Consider the following 12,848-nt stretch of genomic DNA (forward strand, 5'->3'; position numbering starts at 1 on the left):
CAGGGAACATGGCACTTTTACATTGTTTGGAGCATCCACTCAATCTTATACAGGCCTTATCAACAGGCCCAAAAAAATTCTTCTGTTACTAACATCAGACAGTAGGGGACATTTCACTTTTAAATTGTTTTGAGCATCCACTCAATCTTATACAGGCCTTATCGACAGGGCCAAAAAATTATTTTGTTACTAAAGTCAGACAGTAGGGGACACGTCACTTTTAAGTTGTTTGGAGCATCTACTCAATGTTATACAGGCCTTATTGACAGGTCCAAAAAATTCTTCTGTTACTAACGTCATACAGCAGGGGACATGTTACTTTTAAATTATTTGGAGCATCCAATCTTATACAGGCCTTATCGACAGGCCCCCAAAAATTGTTCTGTTACTAAAGTCATCCAGTAGGGGAGATCTTAGTTTTAAATTGTTTGTCATACAGGCCTCATCCACACAGAAAAATTTTGTTTTTCTGTGACTAACTCAATTCAGCATACCATATTTCATCTTCTCATTTGGTGCCACAGAAATTCAGCTGTGCTGAGGTGGTGCAGAGTAAAAACTCTAATCTTTAGTTGCTAATACTGTGATCATAGCACACTATGTGAGTAACATGACTGAGAAAAAGTGAGATCATGCTGAAAGGGGGATTAGATTTGGTGTTCGATGTCTAATTGGGGTAGGTTGTGAAATTGATTCCACTTTATTGGTGTCTGCCACTAATTTTTGAAAATGTGTACACTCTTGGTTGGGTGTCCATTTGCTGAGTTAGCTGTAGTGGAAGATGCATCAGTCCCTATTATAATATTTCTACTCTCTTGAAATTGATACCACTTTGTTGGTATCTCCAACTAATTTATGGAAATGTGTGCATTCGTGGTTGGGTGCACATCTGCTGGGCTGGCTGTAGATGAAGAGATGTCGCTCCCCCTTATACTATTTTTACCCTTGTGAAATTGATGCCACTTTGATGGTGTCCGCTACTAATTGTTTGAAATGTGAGCACTCCTTGTAGGGTTTCCAACTGTCCATCTGCTGAGTTGGGTGTAGTGGAAGACCTGTCTGTCCCTATTATGCTATTTCTACTGTGATGAAATTGATGCCACTTTGTTGGTGTCTGCCACTAATTTTTGGAAATGTGAACAATCCTGGTTGGGTGTCCATCTGATGAGTTGGCTGTATTGGAAGATTTGTCGGTCCCTATTATACTATTTCTACTGTGATAAAACTGATGCCACTTTGTTGGTGGCTGCCTATATATTTTTGAAAATGTGTAGACTCCTGGTTGAGTTTCCTTCTTGTATGTTGCCTGTAACAGTAGGTCTCCGAGACTGGCAGTCCTCCACTCTCATTGAGTCAACTACCCATGTTACTAGTCTTACAATTTTCAGACAATTGTAATCAGCAAAACTGATATTTGTGTCATCTAAATGTGGCTGAACATCAATTTCAATTTTTTTTTATCACTTACATAGCGCCGATAATTCAACATTCGCTTTACAGACATTCACAGACATTACTGCCACTGTCACCACTGGGACTCACAATCGAATTTAATATCTGTATGTCTTTAGAGTGTGGGTAGAAAAATAAGTACTGTGAGGAAACCCTTGCATACATGGTTAGAACATACAAACTCTTTGCAGATGCTGTCCTTGGTGGGGTGGGAGCACAGGACTCCAGCGCTGCAAGGCTGCTAATGTTTTTACGTTGACAACTCAATGTTTCTGTGGTTGGAAGCCTATCACTGTGATGCAAACTCTGTGCGTCACTGCTGTCTTGGGGAAAACCACAAGATTGTCTTCAAGCATATTTTGATATTGCAGAATGGGTGCGTCCCTTTTTCAGGTGGGGAGGCAAATGTCAAAATGTACTTTTGTATCATGGATAGAACACACTGGCACCCAGAAATCAGCACTATTTTGAAGCATAACTATACGGGTAGCAATCATGTTGCAGATAGTGATGCAAGAAGGCGCACATGGGTCGGTCGCTATCATAAGGTCCAACTCCACAGTATGCTGGTGGCAGGATAGCACTCAAGCTTTCTTCCTCATCTCCATGTAGCAACCATGGACAACAGAGAGGGAATCATTATCCTCTTCATCTCCTAACTTGTGTGCATCCATCACCTCTTCCTTCTCATCCTTTTCATGGTCCTTCTCCATTTATTCCTCCCATGGCAACCGCCTGTGAGACAACAGACCTGAACTTAGAGATATTGTTAACCCTAAAGGCATCCTCCTCTTCTTCCTCGTCTTCCCCCGGGACCACCATCACCTCCTCACCCAGACTATTTAAAGTGTGGTCCAGCATTTAGATGACAGTAATAGTGATACTGATGATAGCATTGTCACCACAAACCATCTTAGAAGCCATTTCAAAAACAAGCAGAAGGGTGCAGTGGTCCTTCATCTGTGTCCGCTAGGCAAGTGTGATTTGCACCACGTCCATACTGCAATGTGCTAGGCTATGCAAAATGTCATACTGCACCAGGTCTTGATGCTACTGTCACAGTCGCTGCAACATGTGCAGAGTTGAATTCCATGGTGTGGTCACTTCGCATATCAATCGGTTAACCGGTAGTCCAAACGGTCTCTATACCAACTTAAGTGGAATGGTGAAAGTGAACACACAAGACAGTGTTTGCTACAGCAGTGCATCCATGCTGGGACAGTGGTGTAGGACTTGCTGTACCATCAGGTTGAGGATGCGAGCCATGCAAGGCACGTGTGTAAGGTTGGCCCGCGTAGGGCCGCCACTAGGTTAGCACCATTATCACACACTGCCTTCCCTGCCTACAGGTTGAGTGTAGGCAGTCATTGCTCAATCTCGGCATGGATAGCTGTCCACAACTGTTGATCTGTATGACTGCGATGTCCAAGGCATATTAATTTAAAAGCTGCCTGACTGCGGTGAGCGATGGCTGTGCAGTATAGAGGTGAGGGGATTCCCTTTACAGTGTTGTTTCATTAAGGCAGAGGTTGAGGGCACAGGTGGAGGCCCTAAAGGAGGTGGAGGAAGCAGAAGCAGTGGAGGAAGTAGAGGTTTGTTCCTCATGCCCTGGGGATTCCAAGACTTGGTGCCTAGTGATATCTTGCTGTCTAGTGCTTTAAGTCTCCATCCCCTGGTGTGTAGTAGTTTAGTTCTCCAACTCAAGCTGTTTAGCAGTTTAGTTCATCAACCACTGTTGTCTAGTAGTGTATTCTCCATGTTTTGGTGTGTATTTGTTTAGTTTTGCAATCATAGCGGTTAATTCTCCAACACCTGTACCTATTAGTTTAGTTATCCCTCGTAAGTTGTTTAGTGGTTTAGTTCTACAACCCTAGCTGTTTATTAGTTTAGTTCTCCAACCCCTGTTGTCTAGAAGTTTAGTTCTCCATCTTCTGGTGTGTATTTGTTTAGTTCTGCAATCATAGCTGTTTAATAGTTTAGTTCTCCAACCCCTGTTGTCTATTAGTTTAGTTATCCATCTTATGATGTGTAGTGGTTATTTTTCCATCCTCAAGCACCCTGCAAGCCTTGGGGATTGCAAAACTTGTGGAGCAGACCCTTCCACGACTGCCCCTACAGCCACCAGAGTCACCCAGTGCCAAGTCATCTAACTGTCCATGCTTGTTTGTCCAGGTGTCATTGTTGAAATGTACCCTGGAAGACATAGAATTTTTCAGGGAACGGATGATGTTGTCTGCGACTTGTTGCTGTAGCGCAGGCACATCTTTCTTAGAGAAGTAATGGTGACTGGGCAACTGGTATTGGGGGGACTGCGATGGCCATCAGCTTTTGGAAACCGTCTGTATCCATAAGGCAGAAGGCTGCATTTCCGTGGCCAACAGATTGGAGTGGCATTGCAATAATCACAGAGATCACATTCCATGTGTCATACAGAAGCAAGCGCTGTGATCTTAGTAACAAATAGCTCTCAGCTGGCCCCTATCATTCAGACAATGACATGATTGGGCCACAAATCTTATGAGGAGGCTACAAGCTGTTCACAATAATTAGTTCTCAGAAAAGTAATAGTGAGCGTATGGCTTATCCTTGTCCAGAATACAACACATTAATTTTTTTTTTTTTCCTCATAGATTGTAAGCTTGCGAGCAGGGCCCTCATTCCTCAGGGTATTTGTTATAATGTATGTGATTATTGTTATGCTGTAAAGTCTATTGTCTGTACAAATCCCCTCTGAAATGTAAAGTGCTACGGAATATGTCGGCGCTATAGAAATAAAATTTATTATTATTATTAATATGCGTATATCCCACTGTACATTCACTTGTAACTCCAAGATAATCCTACACTCCTCACTGCCAACAACAATCCTTTTTTAACCCAATAAATAAATGCAGGCTGATTGGATGCCATTCTTCTTCTGAGGTTTAAACCATCAGGGTGTTCCATCCCCTCTCCCTCAGAGTAGCCGTCATATACCGGCCCCCAGGCTCACTCACCCACTTCCTTGACCACTTTTATGCTTTGCGTCCACATTTCATGTCCTCAGAATTGGCAAACCTTATCTTGAGAGACGTCAACAGATCCACCTCCCTAACTACATCCCAGCTTCTATCTGTAGCCAATTATCGTGGCCCCTCACAACTTTCAAACTCTGAGACACAAACACTGTAACACCCATGATCTAGACTTTGACTGGTTAAGTTCAATCTCCTTCCTAGATGACTCACCTCTTACCCTTTGTCCCCCATGAAACTAGGAGTATAACCACAACTTAGTCATTTTTAGGTGCTCCCTAAAAACACATGTTTAGGGCGGCCTATCACGTTCCCCAATCAAAGCCCTTTTTATATATATACCTTATTCTCTACTTTTCTGAACATAATTCACCATCAAACTCAAACATACCCAAAAGGCTCATGTAACGTTTATCTACGCCCCATTTCCTTGGTTGTACCATCATTGTAAATAAAGCACCTGTAATTGGCATCACCCTCACCTCACTATAGATTTTACGCTCTGAAGATCAAAGTCGTCATTATTTTTGCATGAATTATTTGATTATCTTGAACTTGTTAACTTTTGACTGTTTTATATGAACTGCTGACTCGTAAAGCTATGCGTAATGTGTGGTGTACAAATAAAGTTTATTATTATTAGTAGATTGAAGATCTAACTGTAATTCAAACTGTTAACTGTGCTAAGTGTAGGAGTGAAGAATCGTTTATGTGAGCACAACTGCAGAAACGAGGGTTTGCTGCTGTGCCGATTCCTGGTGGAGTACGGTGAACACGACAAGATTGGGTGTGCTTAGTAGGTAAGATCAATCAAAAACAGCAGGCATGTCCAATTCCGTATCAGCTGACAGGCTATCAATCACCCCAACAATAGGGCATAAAAGAGTGGCGGTTCTTCGGCCAGAGACCTGTGTGACAACATTTTCCATGGTGAGGGAGAAGGAAGAATCAGAAGATGCAGTTGATGGGGTGGACTGTGGTTGGCGACACCTGCTAGTCTGCATTTTAGTATAATGGCATTCCCAGATTAAGGCATGTTGATCACGCATGTGGTAGGTCATGCATGTAGAGTAGTACTGAAATTATTTCATTTTTTTACTATACTAGGTTGTTTTTTTTTTGGTTTTTTTTTAAACTTGACAGATAACATGATTTTTAAGATTTTTTACCAATGTGAAAAAAAGATCCAAGCTAGGTAACTGCAGAAATGTGAATGCTGCTGTCCACTGCCAGAGTTGGGACTCAGGATGCATTGGCTGTCATGGTTTGCATAACTCTGTGTCTACGTAATCTGCTGCCAAAGAAAGGGTGCGGAGTTGCCCATCCAGTAACAGAAGTTGTAAAAATGCTGGACAAATTCTGACTGCAGTAAAACAAACCAACTTCTCATCCCTCATATCATACCTGTCTCACAACCCTAAACAGCTATTCAGTACTTTCAATTCTTTCCTGCGTCCACCAGTTCCCCCACCGTCTCCTCTCATCTCAGCTGAATACTTTGCCTCACCACCTGTGAACTTGACATAGTAACGTCCCACCTCTTTCCAAACTTTACCAAAGTCTTCATCACAAGCATAACCCACCTCTTCAACCTGTCACTAACAACTGGTGTCTTCCAACCTAATTGAAACATACCTCGATCACACCCATCCTCAAAAAGCCCACTCTTGACCCATCCTCTGTGTCTACCTATCACCCCATATCATTTCTTCTCTATGCTACCAAACTACTGGAACAACATGTCTATTTTATGCTGTCCTCCCACCTCTCCTCTTGCTCCCTCTTTGACCGCATACAATCTGACCTCAGACCGCACCATTCCACTGAAACTTCCCTGACTAAAGTCACCAACGACCTACTAACTGCCAAATTAAAGCGACACGAGTTTGTCCTCCTCCTTTTCCTGGACCTGACATCTGTCTTTGACTCAGTGGACCATTCCCTCTTACTACAGACGTTCTGATCTGTTGACATTACAGACTTGTCCCTTTGTTGGATCTCTTTATACCTAACAAATAGGACATTCAGTGTCTCCCACTCACACACCACCTCCTCACCTTGCCCACTATGTGACGGTGTCCACCATGGTTTAGTTGTAGGACCAGGAACTATGCTTAGAGGACGCACTTGCGCACTCCCTCCCTCTTAAAGGGACCGCCCACATCAACCTACGGTATTCAAAACCTATAGTTGGGTGACACCTTCTATTTAAGGCTTCTCCTCCAATATGGAGGTGCCTGAGCTACGTTGTTAGTTTGCCTTGCATGCTTGCTAGCTGTCAGGCTCCCCAGGTCTCTCTGTCTGCTTGTCTACTCTGTATCTGTCTGCTCTTACCTGTCTGTGCCTGTCTGCTCTCATCTGTCTGCATTCTTCTGTCTATCAGCCGGTCCAGATCGCACCTGCCAGCACCCATCTGTCTAACACCCAGTCCAGACCACACCTGCCAGTGTTTTTCTGTTTCTCAGCCGGTTCCATCTGCACCTGTGGTTAAAGAGTCCCTACAGTGCTTTCCTGCATTTTTCATCCTTCATTTGGGCCTTAGCAGCTTACCCGCTGTAGGGGGGTCAGCTGCCACTTTCTGTAGGTCAGCCAAAGAGTAGTACCTGGTGCCACCTATTTGTAATTCCTTGGGTCGCAGTTTTTGCCTGTTGTCCCTTGTCCGAGTAGGGATTTGGTAGGTCACCTAATTATGCCCCTTTCAGGCTTTCAGAGGGATACGGAACAGTGATTTCACCACCTTGCCCGTTACAGTATCCATCTGCTGGGTTGGCTGTAGTGGAAGAGGTGTCGGTCCCCGCTATACTAATTCTACTTTATTGGAATTGATGACACTTTGTTGTTGTTTGTCACTAATTTTTGTACATGTGTAGACTTCTGGTTGGGTGTCCTTCATGTGTGTTGCCTGTAGCAGTAGGCCACCGAGACCGTCAGACCTCCACTTCCTTGGACTCAACTACCCATGTTACTATCCTTAAATGTTTCTGACAATGGTAGTCTAGAAAACTGATATTTGTGCCACCTTAGTGTGGCTCAGCATGAAAGCAGGTAGTGGTGTTGCATGTGGTGTCAGGGCTCCCAGCAAAGGGACCCTAAATCGCTCCCTCACCCACCTCGGCTTATTGTGACGTTCAATTGAAAGCTGTAAATGCTGTCCCAGACCCCGATACCTCATGCCATGCTAAAATCTGTACTGTGGGTGAATTGAGGCCACTTTCATGGTGTTGCGCATGCATTTGTTTTTGCCTCACATTGACGTGAATGGCGTTCAGTTATGTTAGGCCAATATTCTATGAATTAATCAGTGAATATTGCAAATTCGGCGAACGTAATCCGAACCAAACATTGAAATATTCGGTTATCTCTAATCAGGATGTTCAGTGAACCAAATGGAACTTTGGGAAGTTCACTCATCTGTACAAAGAAGGCTATAGTGGTCCTGTGCTGGGTTGTTGCCCTCCTATGGCGCCCTACACATTTCCGATTGTACTGGCCTTTCTCATGGTATCTGCTCCATGCTTTGGACACTGTGTTGACAGACACAGCTACTCTTCTTGCCACAGCTCACATTGATGTGCCATCCTGGATGAGCTACTTTACCTGAACAACTTCTCTGGGTTGTAGACGCTGCTTCATGCTACTGTACAGTAACTCAAGGGGTGAGACACAATGACAAATTGCAAAAGTGATGAAAACAACAGCCAAAAAGAATGATAAAAGAGAAATGGTCTGTCATCACCCCCTGCAGAACCACTCCTTTATAGGGTTTGTCTTGCTAATTGCCTATAATTTCTACTTGCTGTCTGTTGCATTTGCAAAACAGTAGGAGAAATTGATTCACAATCGGAGTTGCTTCATAACTGGACAGATTGATTTCACAGAAGTGTAATTGACTTGGAGTTACATTGTAATCTTTATTTTTTGAGCAATGTACAGTATATGCATAAAACATTTTGCTTAACTCTATAGATACAGTTGTGTGAAAAAGTGTTTGCCTCCTTCCTGATTTCTTATTCTTATGCAGTTTCAGTGGGTACAAAAAGTATTCAGACCCCTTTAAATTTTTCACGCTTTCTTTCATTGCTGCCATTTGGTAAATTCAAAAAAGTTCATTTTTTTCTCATTAATGTACACTCTGCACCCCATCTTGACTGAATAAAAACAGAAATGTAGACATTTTTGCAAATTTATTAAAAAAGAAAAACTGAAATATTACATAGTCATAAGTAGAGATGCGCGACTTTGCCTTTTTTCGGGTTGAGTCGGGTTTCATGAAACCCGACTTTCGCAAAAGTCGGGTCGAACGAAATCGGCCGATTATCAAGAAAAGTCGAAGGCCGACTGAAACACGAAACCCAATGCAAGTCAATGGGGAAGCAAAGTCGGCAGGGAGTGGAGGACAGGAAACACACCTACAGTGCCCTTTTGAATGCCAAAAACATCAATTCTGATTACAGAAGCTTTTCAACCTAAATTTACTTCATAATACTAGTTACACACTGAAAAATGGGGTTATTTGGCTAAATTTGTGGCGGGTATGGCTGGCTCCAGGTTTTCATGTGCCCTGGGCCAAAGAGCGCCCCTTTAACACATACCACAACTCATGATGCTCCGATACCGAAGAGAAATAGCTGCATAGTACAATGAAAAATACTTCACTTTTTACATCTCATGACTGATATCCATTTTTAATAGCTCCAAAAACGGACAGTATATTACTCCATACAGTATTATGGCCACCGCATAGTGCGCTATACAGAGTAATGAGGCCCATATATTTCTCCATACAGAATCATTGGTCCAATATAATGTTTGAAACAGTATATGATGAGCTCCACATAATGCTACAGTATATGTTGGTCCCCATGGATGAAGCTCCACTGTCTTATGGGCCCAAATAATGCTCCATATATAATGGGCCCCATTTCTAATGCTCCAGTCTATAATGGGCCCTGTAAATGCTGCTCCAGTGTCTGATGTCCACCTTTGGAATGATCCAGTGTATGGTGGGCCCCATATATCATTCTCCAGAGTATAGTGCTCCCCAAAAATTGCTGTCCCATCATTGAAAAAAAATAAATAAGTCTCCTCGCTAGGGAATCCCTGTACTAGTCTGGACTCCTCGTCGTCCCCATCTTCCATCTCACTGCACTTGGCTGTTTAGGCAGAAGGCGTACAGACGTGATGTCATTGCGCTCTCTGATCAGACTATCACTGTCAGGAAACGCGGAAGACGTCATGGTGGTGGAGCAGGGAGAGGTAAGTATTTCAACGTTGCAAGTGCTGTGGTCCGGAGCAAGCAGGGGGGCCCACTTGTTGGCGACGGCACTGGCACAGGGCCCCTCTAATAGTACAGTGGTGTGTGGCGGTGTGTCTGACGGCAGGTGGGGGTGGGTCCTGGGCCCTCCCACCAGCAGAGACACCCCTCCCACCAGCAGAGACACTTTTGCGTACTGTGAGGGGCCCTGTGCCAGTGCCGTCGCCCATGAGTATGCCCCCCCACCAGCTCAAGGAACCTGCACTTTCATCTGCACCTTCCTCTTTGTCACCGTGTAAGGTGGTATAGTATGCGGGAAGGGGAACCTGAGTTTCCTCTAGGTCAGATTATGGCTGTGTAGAGTGTGAGGGGAATGTAGTGATCTGGGTCAATGTACCAGCAGAATCATCTAGCAGTGGCTGGGCATCAGTGCACTTGTGGCGTCCCCAGGAGTACGGTCGCCACAGTGGCATTACCTTCCTCCTAGGGAGTTTGATGTTATGCTTGGGAGCAACGAAGGATCTCTCTAGCAGTTAAACCAACACACAACACATTTCCCACTCCACGCCAGCAGGGAGAACTCTGAACATGACTGCTGAGGAGCTGCTCTCTGTGGTCGGGAGGAGATAAGTTAGGCCATTCTGTGCAGGGAAGGGGAAGTGTGTGGACGTGAGAAGGGGAGCTGGAGGATGAGCAGAGTTAAGGCTCACTCCTAGCTGGAGCGCATGGTCCAGATTCTGGTCTCTGAGTTTGTAGGGACACTGACGTTCCTGCAGCAGAATCCAGAGGAAGTAGCAGCTGTAAATGCTCTGTACCCAACTGAGGCTCGGAGGCCCCAGCATCGACGTGTGTGAGCCAGAAGGAAAAGGCTACGGCTGCCAGCCATATGAGAAAGTTCCAAAAGAGAGTCAACAGGGGGAACTTCATTGAACTCAGCACTGCGAGTACCTCAGATAAGCGCTAGAACGGAGGCCACACTACCTATCTGCAGAGAGAGAAATCCAAATTGGCTTCCAGGTAGTGATGGGCGAGTCCTAAATTACTCGGAATCGCTTGACTCTAGCGAGTCCGAGCCCGGGACTCGCTACTCGTTGCGAGTCTAGCGAGTCCAATGTTAATGAATGGGGAAGCGAGTCTTAGCGAGTAATGTGCGATTTACAAATCGCAGATGTGTCTCGGAAAGCGCTTGCATTGGCGATTTGTAAACCCCACTCGCAACAGTTTGTTGCTGCTGTGTCCGAGTCCAAACTCGCATTTGTTTGTCTTATTTAGCGCCGATGAGGCGAGGGAAGCGATTTTCTCTAGCACACACCATGCTCTGAGCAAACAGGAAATAATCCGAGTCGAGTTGACATGCGCACACACACACAGAGCAATACAGAGCAATCATGGCCCGTGTCACTGTCAACACGCTGCAGTTGATTGATCTGGTGGAGGCTTGGCCCCTGCTTTGGCTCCCCACTGACCCTGCCTATGGGCATAACATCCAGCGGACTACAGCCTGGAGGGAGATCGCTCAAGTGATGTTCCCTGCATTCCATCGCAGTGGCCATGATGCACAGAGCAATATGGGTAAGTTAAATGTGTTCACACCTTATATTGCATTTACCGTATATACTCGTGTATAAGCCGACCCGTGTATAAGCCGACCCCCCTACTTTTGCCCCCAAAAACTGGGAAAACATATTGACCGCCATCCTGGTATACAGCGGCTATCACTGGTAGACAGCCCCCCAGCAGAGTATACAGCTCCCCCTGCAGAGTATACAGGCCCCCAGTGGGTATACATGCCCCCATATTATGGTATACAGGGCCCTCAGTAGGTATACAGGCCCCCCAGCAGTGGCTATACAGGCCCCCGTGGGTATACAGGCCCCCAGCAGTGGGTAACCAGGGCCCCCAGTGGGTATACAGGCCCCACGTGGGTATACAGGCCCCCCAGCAGTGGGTATACAGGGCCCCCAGTGGGTATACAGGGCCCCCAGCAGTGGGCATACAGGGCCTCCAGTGGGTATACAGGGCCCCCAGCAGTGGGTATACAGGGCCCCCAGTGGGTATACAGGATCCCCAGCAGTGGGTATACAGGGTCCCCAGTGGGTATACAGGGCCGTCAGCAGTGGGTATACAGGGCCCCCAGTGGGTATACAGGGCCCCCAGCAGTGGGTATACAGGGCCCCCAGTGGGTATACAGGGCCCCCAGTGGGTATAGAGGGCCCCCATGGGTTTACAGGCCCCCATAGCAGGGTATACAGGACCCTCAATGTGTTATCATGCGCCGTCGCATGGTTGCCTATATTTGGATGGGGTCACAACAGTACACTTAGTTTAAGGGCTGGTCCTCCTGGCTCAATGTCCGTAATGCTGTTGATGATGTTCCACACTGTCATGTCACTGTGCCTTGTATACACATTACATACACACACAACATGAATAAAATGTTATTGTTGATTTGTACACATACTTTTTGTGTTTCAAATGTTACACATGTCTAAACCCGGTTTGAAATAATTTCACAGTTAACAATCTTACAAAACGGTGGAAGAGCTGCCGGGATCAGCATAAAAAGCAGCACCGGAATAACTTGGAGAGGGGACCGGAAGCAGATCAAGGGCAGATGTATCGCCACTACGACCGGTTGTCCTTCCTAGAACCGGTGGTCCGTATGCCAAGGTATGTGTCTGCAGCACTGTTGTGTACTATTATTATTATTATTTATTTATATAGCGCCATTAGGTTCCATGGCACTTTACCTCCAGGACCAGGGTGATGGTGGGCAGGTACAGCCTACCCCACCCAATGAGCCCACCTACCACCATCTGTAGGTTAATTTATTGTTTATTTTTTTTTTATTTTTTGATAAAAAATGTGCAGTGCACAATTTGTTTTTGTTTTTTTCTGTTTTGTTCTGTTCCATGTTTGCCGTTAAGGCGTGTGAATAGAGAGTTACAAAAAACAGCTTTGTGTATGTCTTTTTTCAGGTAATGGATGTGTAGGTTGTTTTGTGGGTGGGCTTAAAGTCATCATCATTAGCAAGTACTTTACGGCCCGCATGGCGCATGAAGGCACCTTGGTTAGTATGTGTAAAATCATGACTCCACATACAAATGTTGCTGACAAATAAATAGTGC

The 12,848-nt window shown here is 45.1% G+C and overlaps 1 long non-coding RNA gene across 1 annotated transcript in view; it reads left to right on the top strand.

Moving 5' to 3' along the window:
• Positions 1–11,896: 11,896 nt before the first annotated feature.
• Positions 11,897–12,848, top strand: part of LOC141089419 (uncharacterized) — a 35,956-nt gene continuing 35,004 nt past the window's right edge. The window contains exon 1 of the long non-coding RNA XR_012232280.1: positions 11,897–12,390. This is a non-coding gene — a long non-coding RNA (uncharacterized lncRNA). The remainder of the gene's footprint in view (positions 12,391–12,848) is intronic.

This window comes from Dendrobates tinctorius, unplaced genomic scaffold (assembly GCF_039654945.1).
Source record: "Dendrobates tinctorius isolate UK_male_01 unplaced genomic scaffold, ASM3965494v1 ptg000008l, whole genome shotgun sequence".
NCBI classification, from domain to species: Eukaryota; Metazoa; Chordata; class Amphibia; order Anura; family Dendrobatidae; genus Dendrobates; species Dendrobates tinctorius.